Source organism: Puma concolor, chromosome F2 (assembly GCF_028749965.1).
Source record: "Puma concolor isolate L17-30 chromosome F2, mPumCon1.1.hap2, whole genome shotgun sequence".
NCBI classification, from domain to species: Eukaryota; Metazoa; Chordata; class Mammalia; order Carnivora; family Felidae; genus Puma; species Puma concolor.
Genome location: NC_141684.1, coordinates 37,191,593 through 37,208,981, shown reverse-complemented (window position 1 = coordinate 37,208,981; position 17,389 = coordinate 37,191,593). Strand labels below are relative to the sequence as shown.

Here is a 17,389-nt window from a genome sequence, read left to right as displayed (position 1 = left end):
GGATCCTAAGAAATTATCTGAAGATTAATATCACAAGACTGATACTGAGCACAAAGCTCTGCAATGTATTTGTGCTCAGAGATGATGTTTGCTAATGTTTGGTTTTTATTTCCCTTGGAGCTGGTACACATCAGTGAGGCCTGGGGATAATGAATAACAGCATGGACAATAAATTTTAAAATAAACAAAATAAAAACTCAAAGAACGCTAATGGAGACCAGTGCTGGGATATGGCACGTGTTGCTAAGACTGTGATGATGAAACCTTAGTGAGCAGATTCTATTATCTGGCCCTTAGAAGCAGTAGGTGGCTGCCTCTTGATTGTATTAGTTCCTGAGTTATAAATTCTCAACATATCACATTACAAATGTGACAAACGGGGTGAGAACAGGAAGGCAAGGGAGGGCAGACTTGGGAAGAAGACGGGGTCTGCAGCAGAGGCTTTGGGCTTCCCACTAAAACCAGTCTCCCCTTCTTGCTGGGTGAGAGCTAGGCAATGTTGCCCCACTCTTGAAGGTAAGAGTGGCTGAAGACTGGCCAACTGACTTCCAGCCAATGGAGTGTGAGGAACGTTTGAGACAGCAGCACGCTTCCTTTATGTTCTTGTTCCCCTTCCACTTGCTCAAAGTCCTTGGGGGATGATGAGGCCACAACTAGAAGGAGCTTGGGTCCCTGAATCACCCTGCAGCATGGAGCTACATGCTGACCTGGAATATCCACCCTGGAATGTTACATGATCTAGAGATACACTTCTAATGTATTTGAGTCGATGCATTTTGGGGTCTGGTTGTTATGGTGGTTTAGCCTGCCCTCACTAAAACAGGGCCAATTCAGCATACCCACCACAGGAATTCTGGAATGGGAAGGAGGCCACAGAAACTTTGCTTTCCATGAGAGCTCACTCCTAGGATTTCTGGAGAATACATGTAGAGGACTCTGGAGCTGATGGTCAAGACCCCGGACATGAGAAATAAGACCGTTGGGGTGTCTGGGTGGCTCAGTTGGTTAAACGTCTGACTTGGGCTCAGGTCATGATCTCACGGTTTGTGAGTTCAAACCCTGCATCGGGCTCTGTGTTGACAGCTCAGAGCCTGGAGCCTGCTTCGGATTCTGTGGTTCCCTCTCTCTGCCCCTCCCCCACTCGCATTCTGTCTCTTTCTCTCTCAAAAATAAACAATAAAAAATGTAATTTAAAAAGAAATAAGACCCTCGAACAAGGCATGGAGTGTGGTGGGGGCTGACCCTTTCCAGAGGTGGGAGAGTCTCAGGGCTCTTCCTGGGCCATGCCTGAGACAATTGGAGGAGAGACTTTAAGTGTGATGGTCATTTCAAAATGCTCTCTGGAAATTAGGGCCCATTCCTTCAGTGGAAGGAATCAGAGGTTAGTCAAATAAACAAGCCAAAGAAATCCAACACTGCAGGCTTCCTCTGAGGAGCTTGGTCTGAATGCAAACCCAGGGAGGAGCTGATGGGTTACAGAGAAGTGCAGCTGTAGTGGCCCAAGGCACCAGGGGCTCCTCTATGAATTGGTCCCTGAAAGGCACCAATGCAGAGATCCTTAGTGGGATCAGGAGCAGCTGGCCTCAATGAGGCCTCAAGGGACTGTGTGTAAAGGCCCCTGAGAGCAGCAGCAAGGGGCTTATCTAGGAACTTGTGAAAAAGGCCTGAGATGCGGGTACTCACGACTCCAGTGACACACCCTTGACACGCTCTTGAGGTTGAACTCAAGCCCTTGATTATCTCCTCCAAGCCTCTATAACCCTAGGAAGTAAACAGTACATTTCAATACACGTTAAATCACTCTGTTAATGGCATTCCAACCATGCTCACGGGTACACATTTGTGAAGATTGACTCAGTGGAAAGACACTTCCAAACTGGAGGGAAAAAAACCACGATACTTTTCTCTGAAATATTCATTCAATAAATATTTACTTAGGTGTTACAAAGAGAAATGAGGCCAGCCCCTTGCCCTGTGGAGCTAAGAAAGTATGAATGTGATTTTCCAAAGCAGAGGTAGGGATGTCAAGAAGAGGAAGGAGCAATTCAATAAGAAAAGGAGCATTGAGATAGAGAAAGAAATGAAATATATTAAAATTCAAGAATCTTGTAATGTGTATACAGTGAGTTCGATTATATTCCAGAATGAGTCCACAATTTTACTTTTAAATTCTGTCGACATTCTAAACGATTTAGCTTGACATAAAGGGCATCTTTGTGCACGCTCAACAGGAACTGAATTTTAACTTGCATGCTTGTAAAAAGCCATACAATTACTTCCCTACCCCAGAGAAGGTGTGAACCAGGCCTTTTGCATGGAATTTCAGCCTGGTGGGTTTGAGAGCAGATATGTCCTGTGCACCCTCTCTTCCCCAAGTTGGGGGGGGGGGGCGGTGATGGAGAGGCTAAGGGAGGGATGGGGACAGGAGGTGAGGCTAGACTGTTAGATCTTTGCACTCGGGAGGTCTCTTGCTCTTGTTGGGAGAGCTGCAAATCCCCAGGACAACTTAAGCGCTCACATTAAAACACAAAACATCCAAAGAAAAATTAAGCTTAAAATATTATTTGTAAAGCTCAACATACTCTTACCATGCAACCCAGCAATTGCACTCCTTGAAAACTTCGTACAAAAACCTGGCTGTGGATGTTTATGGCGACTTTATTCATAATTGCCCAAACCGGGAGGCAGCCAGGATGTCCTTCAACAGGTGAACGGATAAACTGTGGTATATCCAGCCGGTGGAATAGTATTTGGCAATGAAAAGAAATGAGCTATGTAGCCATAAAAAGATGTGAGGAAACTTACATGCATATTACTAAGTGAAAGAAGCCAGTCTGGAAAGGCTACATACACGCATAATTCCAACTATGTGACATTCTAGCAAAGGTAAAAACTATGGAGGCAGTAAAAAATTCAGTGGCTGCCAGGGGTTGGGGCAGGAGCTGGGCAGTGAGGGGTTAGAGAGGAGGGAGGGACAAGTAGACAGAGCACGGAGGAATTTTAGGGCAGTGGAACTAGTCTGTGGGATACTGTATAGGTGGACACATGTCTTTATACATTGGTCAGAACTCACAGAATGTACACCAAGAGTGAACCTTAGTGCGCACTGGGGACTGTAGTTAATAATGATCGGTTCATTGTGTGTGACAAATGTATTGTGCTAACGCAAGGTGCTGGGGACAGGGGGAGTATATGGGAACTCTGTACTTTCAGCTGATGTGATTCCATCCTCTGTGCTCGAATGTCAAACCCCACAGTCTAAATCCAGTTAGTCTGAGTGGCCAATCCAGAATTGCCCTGGCAGCTTCAGAAGTCATTTGGACTAGCTTGTTTGTGCTAACGGGAGAGTTACCACTGGTCTTCGCCGACTGCTGGGAAAGCCAGGTCTGCTGCATTCTGGAGTCTGGCTGATTCAGCTGCCCGCACTCTGGGCGTGGGTTATGCAGCCCTGTGGCCCTTGCCTCTGCTGGCCAGAGAGGAGGAAGGACAAGCAGGGCTGAGAAGGGAGGTGGGCCGGGCAGCTGGAAGCTCACAGGCTCCAGGGGCAGCAGGTCTGGGCTGGAGTCCCAGGTCTCCTCTTACTCATCCATGAAACGGGTAATAATTGTACATACTTTATGTGGCTCTGGAGGGAACTAGTGAGATGTCAGTTATAAGACAATGACCACAATGCCTGGCATGTTGAAAAAGCTTAATGAATGTTGTATTTATTACAACATTTATTAATACAATTTATTGTATTAATTTACTGATTAAATAAATTTTATTTATTTAATAAATATTTATTTAATTATTTTCTTGATTTATTACATCTATTAATGAAATTTTTTATTAATAATGACACAAAACTAGAATGAAAAGTATAAGAAGAAGAAGAATTGTTACTATAACTCCTTTCTCATGGGTGTTTGGCAAGGAATAGCTACAAGGAGAGAACATGTATAAATACCTGCTCAGGATAGAAGCATAGTTTACAGACAGGAAATGGTAGCTCTATGATTACAATGTTATGTTATATTGTTCATAGTCATGACATAGCAAAGGATAGATACAGTTGCTCGAAAAACCCATGGTAAACTCTCCCTGGGAGTCCTATTCACAAAGGTTGCAGTTCTAAAAAAAAAAAAAAAAAAAAGTCTGCTGATAAAACAGTTACCAGAAAATCCCATTTGGGTTTGCATTGTTATCTGGCTTTGATGGGCAACCATCACCTAGGCGACATTTCTAGAGTCGCTGCTCTGAGGTGCGGTCAGCTCCCTCCCTGGCCAGCTTCCACGCTCCTCCAGCAGGACCATTTTTTATGAGCTGACAGGAGAGGACCTCATAGACAAGCAGCCCATTCCATGGTGGGACTGCCGGGTCTGCAGGACATCGATGGCCACTTTTACTCCTCACAACGGGGGCCCAGCAGGCCATGAGAGCCCAGGCAGGGGGTCACAGGCCTCCAGCGTTGAGTGAGCGGCTATCCTGGCCCTTAGCAGACATGGACTCCAGCGGGCTCTCCCTGGGGACAGACATGACCTCTAGACTCTGGCCAGCTGGGCCCAGTGTCCTTGATGTTTCTCCCTTTGTATTATTGGGGCACAGGAAGCAGACCTGGGGATGCCTGAGCTTCAACTCCTGCTGCGGGGGAGGGCTGCCTCCATGCTCCTAATGTCCTGGGAACTCCTTTTTAAAAACTGGTCCAAAACATGAGGAAACGGGACTCTGGCCTCTGACACAGATCCTATGTAGTGGCACGTCTCTGGATTTTTTCCTTCCAAGATAGTGCGAGGGACCCCAGCGCGTGATAGGTTAGCCACACGCTGGCTTGGCTTATACCATAAATATTTTTTTATGAATATAACTTATTGTCAGATTGGCTTACATACGACATGCAGTGCTCATCCCGGGACTGGACCACCAGCTATCTGGCTCTTTTGTTGCTGTAATAAAGATTCGCAAAGAGTGTTCATGGGGAAAAGAACCCCTGCCATGGGCACCACGGGGAGGCACCATGACTCACATTAGGCAGACAACATCCCAAGGTCCTGTCCCATCCCCAGCAGTCCCGTAAGGTTCTGGCGAGCAATGGAAGGCAGGAGGGCCTTAGTCAACCTGGGAGATGGCAAAGACCGGGCCTCTCCAGGGCCATCCGTCCTCCGAACGTCCCTCCACTGGGAACTACGTGACACGAGCAAAACTTAAAAGTAGTCAAAGTAGTGACCAGTGCTTAGAGTGTTTACAGTGTGCCTGGAGCCATACCCACCTCTGCAGTAGAAATGAGCAGAGCTAATATTTAGCAGGTATAACCTGGTACTGGCTGGGGTTCACTTCATAGGTTGGCGCCAAAGCTAGCTATTAAGTGTTGCATCACCCAGTGCTCTAGCACTGGTCTCCGTTGTACAGATTAGGAAACTGAGGTTGAGAGAGGTAGCAGATCAGACGGCTTGTCCATGCAGAGTCTGCGTGCAAAGCCAGGTTGTCTGACTCCAGACCTGGGCACTCAGGCTGTGCGTCCGCCGCATCCTGGACTCACTCTCGGAGGAGTGGCCAGTGAGCACTATCCTGGCACAGAGGGCATGAGGCGAGAGCTGAACGGCCGTGCCCCGGAGCAAATGTTGGGGTGAGCGTGCTGTCCTCCTGCAGACACCAGCCTGTCGCACGCCTGCACCCCTGCAGGCTGGTAAGTCAGTGAGGTGTGGCTTGCTGTCCTCCAAGAGGCTGGGGATGGGGAGCTGGCTGGACTTCAGAGGCACCAGCTCTTCGACAAGAAAAGGCCATTAGACCTAAGGAGGAAACCAAGAGAAATGGGGCAAGAGGGATACCAGACGCAAGGCCTGTAATCTTGAAAAGAAAGTCAAGTTTTAGAATCATCTTCCCGGGTCGTGAAGCTGGGACGTACCTGACACATTCCTCTACCTGCTTATTAGGTTCAGAGCGGAAAATTAAAGGACACCCCAGACCTGACTGCTGACTAAGCCCCGGATGTTTGTCATCACTGTTCTCTACTGCCCCCCTTTTAGGAATTTCAAAAACGGAGAGGGCGGGAGTTGGTCTGTGGCTTTCGTATAAATTTATTTTATACAGATAGATTTCCTCAGCACCTGCTACGCACCAGGAGCATCCATTCATTCATTCAGCTGATTTATTACGGGCTAAGCCAGGTGCTGGACCCTCACCAGCGAGGCATGCAGTGGTCTCCACCTCCGGGATCTTACAGCACCTGGAGGCGCTGGAGGAAGGAGGAGTGCTGCGGGGGGGGGGGGGGGGGGGGGGGGGGGGGGGAAGGGGGGGGGCCGGGCAGCAGGAAAACCGGTTCGTGTTGTTGAGAATTTCCTGTGAGCCAGACTCTGCTCTGTGCAAGGTGGTCATATCTCTGAATCCTCTCAACAGACTGTCGTTACCTCCATTTTATAACTGGGCAAATTAACATTTGGCAAAGTTAGGCAATTTGCCCCAAGCATCACGGCCAAGTACACACTGGAGCTGGGCTTTGAACTCAGATATCCAACTCCAAATCCTGTGCTTTTATTTGCCGCCTTATACTTCTTGCCTTGCGCTTGTATTATTAGCCCCAAACGTGCAGGGAGCCACTATCAGTCCCACGTAACTGATAGGGAAACTGAGGCTCATAGGGGAAAGTGGCTTGCCCAGGGCCTCTCTGGTTGGAGCAGGGATCTGAGCCCAGGTTTTCTGGTGCCACATCCAAGGCGTGTTACTTCACAGAGCTCCTCTGGGATACAGTCCTGGGGCCGGGAACAAGGACGAGGGAGGTCCCCCTAGAGCCGGTTGGGCCCTATCCCAAGCACTGGTATAACATAGGTTGTGTGGATGGAGACTGTTTTGCTAATGTGTTTAGGGTGGGCACCCAAACATATCTTGAAGCGCTCCAGCAAGCTGGGTAGCTGGAAGGGGATGGCCTGAGGAGTGCAGGTGGGCGCCCAGGGAAGCACCCCACCAGAGAAGGTGACTTCTGATGCTTTCGTGCTCTTCTCTCGCACTTCATGTTCCAGGGCTGGACCCTGTGATTTTCACCATTTGTGTGTGAGAAGAGAGAGGCTGCTGATTCACAGTGAAAGGAAATGGCATCAGTTCTGAAACTTCCTGTTTGTCTGGTATCTGCAAAGATATCTGTTATGCAAATATCCTCACTCCTGAAAAATGCAGGCATTTTTCACACACACACACACACACACACACACACACGCACACATGCACACACGCACATGCACATGCACACACACCCTTGGCCTGGCCCTGTGCACTGGGTCTCCTCTGTACCTAGTAAATTGAAAAATGATTCCACTAACACGATAGCGGAGGTGCTGGGGGAACCTGCTGTAGGAAATTATGATCATTAAACTAGCAGCGTTTGCATTTGGTCGAATTGCTTAGCAGATGTCTCTTCCAGGTAAGTCCTCGCTCTGGCCCCTAGCCCAGGGCTGGTTTGCTTTCCGCCTGGCAGAGCCTGGGAGTCAGGGATCCCTTATGAGGGAAGCAGATGTGCGGAAAGCAGGCCCCATCCAGGCCTCAGGCTCCCGTCCAGCCCAGGAACGCCATCTCCTCGTGGCTTGGTTTTCCCTAAAGCAGCTCTTGGAATGTGCCACATCCGGCTCCCAAGCCCCACGTAAGTGGAGATAATGACGGATGTTGAATATTTTCTGTTGGTTCATTATGATCTTTGTGCAGGTCTTTCTTTCTTTCAAGGTCAGTTCATGTCTGAGCCCAAGGCTGTGGTCTGCTGAGCTGGTCGGTGCTTCCAGAGAGTGATGACCTCTGGCAAGGGCCCGAGACCCGGCCTGCGCCACTGGCTGCTGGCTGCCTCTGCAAACTGAGGAGTTTTTTAAAAAGCTGAATGTAAGCTTCAATTTTAATAGGTGAAAGTGAAAATGACATGTGACTTCCAGAAAATTCTCACAGATTCAAAAGAATTGTTCTTTGTCATGAGTTGAATAGCATTCTTCAAACGGCTGAATGCTTTTCTCATATTCAGAGTTGCCTAAATTAGGGGAAATGGATATAAATTGCTGCAAGACAGAAATCGGGTTAGCCATAAATGAGTTTTTTGGTTTTTTTTACCCTTTACTCTCTTCCTGCCCCCATCCAAAAGCCCTCACCTGGGCAGTGGGAGGGTGGCCGTTCCTCCCTCTGTCTAGGAAGGGATGAGACTGAGGTTCCAATAGGAGGGTCTATCACTTGGCCCAGATTCTAGGCCAGTGACTGCCTCACTTCAAAAGGGAGTGGCCCAGAGGCAGGAGCATGGACTGGTAGAGGTCAAACTGAGTGGATATCTTGGTTCTGCTACTCACCAGCTGTGTGACCTTGAGCCAGTTTCTTAACCTTGCCAATCCTCAGTCTCCTCACCTGTAGAATGAGGTTTTTGTGATGATGACAGGAGACATATGTATATAAAATGGTTGAGCCCAGGACCTGGAGGCCTGAAGGTCAATAAGGGAGGGGTCATGGTGACCACACCAGTCTTCGATAGAGCCTCAGTCACTGCAACAGGTCACATGGGATCTGTCTTTGAAGGAGAGGGTTCCCCAGAGACTGCTCTTGCTTTGGGGATGTCTGTGAGGAAAAGGATGGGAGGAATAGCAAACATTTTTGCGAGAAAGTTTCTCTCTGCCCCTTGAGAGGGGTCCAAGGTCAATTTCTACACTTATCTGTGAACTTGACCTGTTGTCTCTTTGCTGGCTCAGGCTCTAAGGAAATGAGAGATCAGCCTTGTGCTTTTGCAATCCTGCAGTGATGATCTGAGTCTGTAGAGAAATGGAAACAAATGTTCTGATGTATAACCCATGTGAAGCAACTGAAGACAGAGATCGAGCACATGTAGCCACTGAGCACTTACTGGGCTCCTACTGAATGCCTGGTGTAATGTCAGATATGGAGATTTGTCATACTGGAATAATAGCTGGCATGTGTGGAGTCCCTACTGAGCACAAGACACCAGGCTGGGTTCTTTGCAAAGAGCGTTCCATTTAATTCTTCCAGGAACCTCTCAAGTGGGCATGAGTAGCCTCTTTATCAACGAGGCACAGAGAAGTTCCTTGCCCAAGGTCACACAGTAGCGGGTGGGACCGGAACGCACCTTCGGTCTGCTCTCACCACCACCACTCTGTGGGCATGTAAAACGTACCCTTCAGCCTATAGGAATTAAAAAGCCAGCGGATGACACACAACAGCCCCAAATGCCAAAATAAGGATGCAGATGATAAAGAACCCAGAAAAGAAACACAAAGAAGGCGAGGCAGCCAGGGGTGACTTCATGGAGGAGGCAGAGTGGGGATGGGATCAGAGTATGTCTGGTGAATGGGCAGGTGGGGACAGGAGGGCAAGTGGGGGACACTGAGAAGGTGCAAACCTCGAAGAGACCGGACATGGTTTGGTGGCCCATGGGCTCATCAGGGGCCACTCTTGGTAGCCTTGGAAGTGGGGACAGAGCCCTTGGAGAAGGGTGCTGGACTGGACTTTGGGTGTCTGTCACCTGCTGGGTTCAGGATTCTGGGGAGCCTGACCCTCCTCCTCCTTCCAACTCTATGGATAGGGTTTGACGCGGGTGTCTGCGGGGCCGATCATTATCTGGGGAGCTTCAGAGCTTCTGCTAGTTAATTACTTGCATCTCACCCCTGTGGACACTTTAGTCAGCTGAGCCAGGTAGGTCAGGTTGGAGCAGTGGGTGCTGCAGAGGAGACAGGGGGTGGGAAAGGGCAGGTCTGTTCCCCTCCCATCCCGACGCACCCCAGCAGGGCTTGAGCACAAGTTTCCCAGAGGCGGGGGTGGGCACACCCCTTGCTCTTCGTGTAGCCGGCAAGCTCCAGGCTCCCCAAGGACTCGGCAGGGGTCAAGGCCCAACCGAGCGGGGCCACATCCCTTCCTGGGTGGCACAGCCTTGCAGCCACGCTGAGACTCTCTGCAAGCTGCTTCGGGGCTCCAGAGGTCCACGATGGGGCAGAGTTGGAGAGGGGGCCGCTTGACTTGCCCCGTACTCCTTCGTCCTCCCATCTGCCCCAACTCAAGCCGCAGACACCATGGCTCCAGAGCCCAGGTGTGCAAGTCCAAGTCTTCTCTGCTCCACCTCCCAAGCAGCTCCCCACCGCCCCCTCTCCTCCAGCGCCCCGTCCCCCTGATCTCCCTGCCTCGGCCACTGCAGTGGCCTTCTACCTTGTCCCCCTCCCCTCTTCCACACTCAGTTCTTTCCAAGCCATTCTGCCTCAAATAGCCAGAGGACTAGTGATAAAACATAAATCACCTTCTCTCGTCCTTCATCAGCTTCCTGGTCAGCAGGGCACGAGGGGCCCTCCCCGACTGCCCGGTTCTTGTGCTAGCTTTTCACTCATTCATTCACTCAACACACATTCACTGAAGGCCGATCGCATATATTTGGAGACACTGGTGACAGAGGCCAAACAGACAAAACCCCCGGATCTTGTGGAACAAAGTGTTAAAGTGTTAGTGGAGAAAACAGAGTGAGGCCAGGAACTGGGGAGAGCAGAGGAGGGGGGTGGGTATCGGGGAAGGCAGCATTTGAGAAGGTGATATTTGAACAAGGACCTGAAGGAAGCGAGGGAGTGAGTCATGGGGATTGTAGGGGAAAACTTGTTCCTGGCAGAAAGCACAGCAGCTGTGCCCTGAAGTGGGAACACGCCTGGCTGTTTGGGGGTATTTTCAAGGAACACCTTATCACCTGCTGGTCCGCTGGGTTTCTTCTCTAACACAGCTTCTCCGCAATTTGTAATTTATGTGTTCGGGATCATTGTGTGTCCTCTGCAACAAGCTGTCAGCTCTCCAGGATAATGATGTATCTCACTGACGCCTGAATCGCTGGTGTCTACCACAGGGCTTGGGTGCTTGAAGGTGCTCAGCCGATGTGTGTCAAAGGAGGCAATGTAGCAGACAGCTGGCATACAGCCAAGGGCACGTGTGAGGGGGTCCCTGTGGAGCTTCTGGGAAATGACTGGGGCCACCCCGAAGGGAGTGAAGGTCTATGTAAGGTGGAGGTTGTGTGTGTGACGGGGGTGGGGGTGAGTCATGTGACCTGGGCGTCAGTGCGACCCTACTGTGCATACAGGCCAGTGACCTTTGGGATTCCCAGCTGCTATGCTAGTTCATGGAAGGAAAGAGAAGGGATGCCTCCGTCTTATTAGCTCCCATACCTCATTTTAAGTGGTTCTCTCCCGCCTCTTCCTGCTGTTCATCTCCCCAGGGCTGGGATACAGCCTTCTAACAGAGGAGATGAGACGGACTCTGCTCACAGGTGCGGTTCTCATGCCGACGGCTCTCCTATCTGTGGCCGTGGGGGCCCTTCTTCTGGCTGGTACATTCACATCGCTCCTGCTCTCCCAGCAGGTGGTGTGGAAGACTTGAGAAGCAAATTCTACCTTTAACGAGAATTTCTTGCAGACACTGGAGAGACCCTGATTCCGTTTTACTATGACTGGCTTGCTCTGGTTGTTGGAATGTTAAATACTGATAAAGAGGGGAAGATAAAATCTTGCTGCCCCCCAGGGCCCGGAATTTCCCCATTCTTAAGCCCAGTCTTCCTTGTCTGAGAGAGAGAGAGACTGCCAGTAGCCTATTCTAAACCCAATTTCCCCCTCTGCCCTACCAAACGACCTAATTTGGAGAGGGGCAGCAACATAGCCAGATAAAAGTCTACATTTCCCTGTGCTCTTGAAACTAGGGATGGCCGATGAGGTATAAATGGAAGGAGTTGGATGGGATTTCCTAAAAGTTCTTTATAGGGAGCTGGGAAATGTGCTCTTGATTCTCCCTTCCCCTGCTTCCTGTCCCTGGAACACTAATAGGATTGCTGGTGCTCCAGCAACCATATTGGGCCACGAGACAACCTTGAATAAGGAAGCCACACTCTAAAACACTCACTCTCCGTCCTTAATAGTGAGAAAGGAGAAAGCAGATCCCGACATCTGGAAACTGGCCTGACACTTTCAGCTAGGCATTAGTCTTGTTTGAAGCTGACCTAGAAGTTTTCTCATTGAACATAAACAATCTCATAGAATGCCATCAGTCAAGGTCACTCTGCAATTGCGACGAGGTGAGTCAAAACAGACTGCCTCGTAATTTTATTTAAGCACAGACAAAACCACCACAAAATACTAAACACCTTCTACTCCTTGCTAATATGAGTGATGGCTGCTTCTTTACCAATTACACGTGTAACTTGTATCTGGTCTACTTTCTTTATAGGTAAGAGTTATGAAGATATTCAGCCATAGAATTGTCCCATTTCCTGAGAGCATCCACTCCAGAACAAACGCCTGATTTCTTGGGCTCTCCCTAAATTCACCTAACCAAAGCCCAAGTCCTGCCAGTCCTATCAAACCCCTTTTTATTTACTTATTTAAAAAAAATTTTTTTTAATGTTTATTTATTTTTGAGACAGAGAGAGACAGCATGAACGGGGGAGGGTCAGAGAAAGAGGGAGACACAGAATCGGAAGCAGGCTCCAGGCTCTGAGCCGTCAGCCCAGAGCCCGACGCGGGGCTCGAACTCACGGACCGCGAGATCGTGACCTGAGCTGAAGTCGGACGCTTAACTGACTGAACCACCCCGGCACCCCTCAAACCCCTTTTTAACTGAGATGGTCCACAGTTACCCAAGGTGTGCAGTCTCCCTCGCTGCAGTGAGTATAGGCCAACTTGTTCAATTACAGGTATTTGAATAAGTCACTTGGGGATTGATTATAAGGCAGGCTGTGGTTCAGCGGGTCTGGAACAGACCCCTTTCTGTATTTCGAACAAGTTCCCAGCGATGCTGACACTGTTGGGCACCAGGCCACACTCTGAGTAGCAAGGCAGTCAAGGATGATGGATTCAAATGCCAGAAGTGCCTGAGTTTGACCACAGGGCCCCCATATGAACCCTGGACTGTTTTCTGGAGAAAATATGGCAGGATTTGAATTAACTCACTGCTATATGGTTCCCTATTACCAGCAACCTGACCTAAACACATTATCCTCCTCCTTAGACAGATATGTGGTTCTGGCTGCAGGAGCCATTGAGGAAGTCTTGCAGTGGCCAGGTATGTGCAGGCCTCAATGAGGCTTGGGCGATTATTGACCAAACTTGCTGCCTTTGAGGTGAGATTATAAGCAACAACAGAAACCAAGTCATTCCACTTAGTGGACTGGTTGAAAATCCTCCAATAGTCCTATGCTGGTTCCAGGTCCGGCTCTCGGGCTGGAGGACCAGAGATCTGGGAGGTTCTAAACCGTCTTTTCAGCTCAAGTGGTCTGCACCTGGCCCACCTCACCACCACCCCCCCCTCCCCCAGCTCCATTTCTCACCATCCCACACCTGCCAGCACCTGGATGTCTCATGCTTCCTTGCCTTCACTGTTCCTCATGCTGAGGATGCCTTTCCCACGCTCCTTCACCTGGCTAACTGCTAAATCCTACTCGGCTCAGCCTCCCCGTCCCTAAGACTGGCTGAGTGCCCCTACTCTGGACTCCCAGGGAACACCGCCTTCCTCTACCCTGCTGCTTCTCAGCTTACAAGCATTTATTTATTTTATGTTCACCTCCCCATTATCCATTAGCTCCTAGGGGATGGGAACCATGTTGTATTTATTTTTGTAGCCCCTGACACAGTCCCCAACACTCAGTAAATATGAAACTGAACTGAGCCTCCAATCCTCCGCAGCCTGCCCCTTAACTGTAACCAGCTGGAGGAAGGTTATAACACAAGAGTGAAAGAAACCTTGTGCTAACGTTTCCCATTTTAGGTGATGTGACATTGGGGGTTCCCAGGGGCTTTAGGTGTGAAGCTGTAGGTCATACCCACTCGGAAACTTGGCCCCCAAGAAGAGAAAGGTAGGCTTCTGAAAAACCACAGAGGCATGAATTAGTGTTTAGTAAGTGACTATTAAATTGAAAGTTAGGGCTCTCAAACTTGAATGGGTCTACGAATCACCCGAATAGCAAATGCATTTTAGCTCCCAGGTGAGTCCTGCGTATTGAGGTCTGCAGCATTGGTTATCATCTCGCAACTGCTCAGAAATACAGATTTCCTGGAGCCCACCCCAGATCTACTGATGCAGACTCCCTAGGGGTCCGACCCAGGCATCAGTATAAAACTCCGGGTGATGAAGGCCAGATTCCCGGAAATGGTAGAAGCATGGTTAATTACAGTAACAGCTCCCTCCTAGACAAGAGGGCTCACCTGGTTCTAGGTGAGTTACTTGCTTTCCAGTCTCATGACTGGACCTTTGAGTAGGGAAGCAGTTGAAAACAGAGACCATGAAAAACCACAGTGAGAGAGAAATGCTAATGACATTACCTGACTGCTGCTGCTGCTGCTGCTGACAGTGAGGCACCAGGGCTAGACCCAAGGAAATGTGTACTGGGGAAACATTTGTAAGGAAATATGCTAAAATCCTCATGGTAGGTGCATTAGGAATAATATCCCCCTTTTCTCTAATTAAAAAACAAGAAGTTCTTGTTTAACAGGAAGATACATGGATTCTGTTTTAAAAATACATTCTCATTTATGCTGTAGGGGACAAAAGGGGCTGTCCCCCTTTGGGGAACCATGGGATGGTTCCCACAGTAGCCCTGTGGCACCCGTGAAAAACCAGAGCTTAAGCCTTTCTCAAACAGTGTTGGGTGAGAGGCCGGGCTTGTGTCGGGGTCGGTGGTTGTGTCCCCGGCAGGCATGTGAGGGAGAGATGCCATGAGGATATTTGTTGAAACAATTTTAGTGCAAGAGATAAAAACCACAAACTGGACCGAGCCAAAATAAATGGAAGAGAGAGAAAAAGGCAGGAGGAGGAAGACGAGGAGGAGGAGAGGGAGAGAAGGAAAAAAGAAATTTGCTTGGTCTGTAACTGACAAGACCAGCTGGAGCCAAGCGCTCCGAGGATTCAGTCAGGACTCTGTCTGCCCCTTAGCTTTCCTGCCCTCGGCATCAGCTCCGTCGTCGGGCAGGCTCCGCCCTGGCCCCCAGTCTAGCAGTGTTGCCAAAGTCGACTCCGACGGGCTCAGCCTGTGTCCATTCCTGCAGGCAGAGAAATGTGCTGCTGTGCTGAGCCAGGCCTGGGCCCGTGGAAGCACATGAACAGATGGGGAAGAGCTGCTGCCCCAAAGGAAAAGCCTTGTGCTGCCCTCACAAGAAGGAGATGCTGGGCAGGAAGAACATTATCACATCTGCTTCAACCAATGGGGTTATCGGTTCTTTTGAGCTCACCCTGAGGTCTGTCCTGGGCAGTTTTCAGACTTGTGCAGAGGGTTTGGATAAGGCCTCGAGTGGCTGCAGGCTTCCACAGAGAAGAGCTGCCTTTGGGGTGGTGGGGGACAGGGAGATTCTTACTCACCAAGGTTAACACTGCGCATACTGTTATCCGGAGGAAGCGGGAATTTCCACACGGTAAGTTCCCTTCCTTGTACAATGAATTACTATCTTGATGAGAAACCCGTGGGCAGCTGGTTGAGAAGACAGCGGTATTCTCTGAATGAGAGGGAATTTACCACCTTCTTTTATGGTGGCCGTTCTTCTGGTGTCACAGCAGGGTATGGATTGATTCATCTACAAATATATACATCTATATAGACACCATACTGCTAGCCTCTGCAAAATACATGCCTGGAGATCATTTCTGCCACCCAGAATAGGTCACCTCTGTCACCACTCCTCTGTCCACCACCCCCACACCCTGCGGGCCCAGGCATGTGGGCCTGGGGTTCCCCAGTTGGAGGCCAGATGAGAGTCTCCCTGTGTAGGGATTGGGGTGGGGGTGGGGAAGTGGGGCTGATAAGCTGGCTGGCAGTGGCCCAAGTCCCTTCCAGGGCCTGTCGCGGGCCTCTCTGTCCTGGGCTGTCTCTTCCACCACTGAGTTTCTGACCTGAACCTCCAAAGTCCTTCATATCTCATCCCTGCTGCCCTGGGGTGCTCAGACTTGGCTCTCCTTGGAGCTCCTTGCCAGGGCTCAGAGCCTTGGTTGTTGTCCTCAGAGCTCTGTCCTCCCAATGAGGGGACAGAAGAAACAGAGCCCACTGTTCTGGATTCTGAGTTGGAGCCAAGCAGCTCCATCTGCTTCTTCCTTCCCCTAGAACCCTCCCCTCAGCCACTGTCAGCTCCCACAGTCCCCGCCAGACGGCCCCGGCTACACAGTTCCTCATGACAGATGTCTGGCTCCTTCCTACCCAAGGAAAACACGGGCTCTTCCCCAGCTCTGGAATCCCCGTCCTGTCTGGGATCCTGTGGGCTGAGGTAGGAGAAGGCGGGAAGGTGAGGGCTGGGGAGAGGGGCCATCCTTCCGTAAGCACTGAGGGGTTTGCTGGATGACCGGATCTAATGCCGGGCCATCTATGAAAACTCTGCCCAGACCTCTACAGGTCCTCTGACTTCCAATGGGGCCTAAAGAAACTGAATAATGGGTAAAAGTGACGTTTAAAATGACACGAGAAAAGGCCTGGTGGGGACTCTAATGATGAAAAATTTGTTAACACTTGCTGAAAAAAATGAAAGAAACTCTCACAATATTTGGCTCCACCAACATACAAATGTGCTGTTATTTCCCCATCGTTTAAAAAGAAGGTTTTTGGAGCGCCTGGGTGGCTCAGTTGGTTGAGCATCTGACTCATGATTTTGGCTCAGGTCATGATCCCAGGACCGTGGGATCAAGCCCCGTGTTGGGCTCTGGGCTGAACATGGAGCCTGATTGAGATTCTCTCCTCCCTCTGCCTTTCTCCCCCTCTTGTGCTCTCTCTCTCTCTTTCTAAAATAAACAAAAAATTAAAATATAAAGAAAGCTTTCTCTGTAAAAATGATTCAACCAAGTAAATAAAGAAGGGGAAATCTGCCCTAGAGAAGACTTCCAAGTAATACATGTGATGCCACCCCCTCCAGGAGCTGGAACTTAAATCCCCTTTCCCTGAGGGTGGGCTGGACTCAGTGACTGGCTTCCAGAAAGTAGAGCATGGAAAGGGAAAAAGAGTAACTTTATAGGGAAGACACCTGACAGACACCATGTTAACCAAGTGATGAGGGTAACATTACCAGTGATAAGCCATGTTGCTGTCATGTGCCCCTGATGTGATCTAATGTGAAGGGCACTTCACCTCTGGGGTGTTCTTCCTCCAAATCCTATCACCCCAGCTGTATCATAACAAAAGCTCAGATAAACTCATATTGATGGACATTCCATGAAATATCTGACCAGTACTCTTCAAAACTGAAAAGGCATTAAAAACAAGGAAAGATGGAGAGAGGGCCACAGACTGGAGAGACTGAGGCCTGACCCAACGTGGCCTCCTGGGCCAGAGAAAGGCCATGAGTGAGAAAACTGGTAAAATACGGTTAGAGACTGTAGAGGGGCTACTTGTATAATGTCAACGTCAGTCTCTTCGTTGTGACAAATATACTATGGTGCTATAAGAAGGTAACAT

General features: G+C 49.6%; 1 long non-coding RNA gene across 1 annotated transcript; it reads left to right on the top strand.

The window, feature by feature from the left end:
* Positions 1-5,236: 5,236 nt before the first annotated feature.
* Positions 5,237-6,070, top strand: LOC147571949 (uncharacterized). Its single transcript, XR_015246694.1, has 2 exons — positions 5,237-5,665; positions 5,913-6,070. It is a non-coding gene; the product is annotated as an uncharacterized LOC147571949 (long non-coding RNA).
* Positions 6,071-17,389: the final 11,319 nt, after the last annotated feature.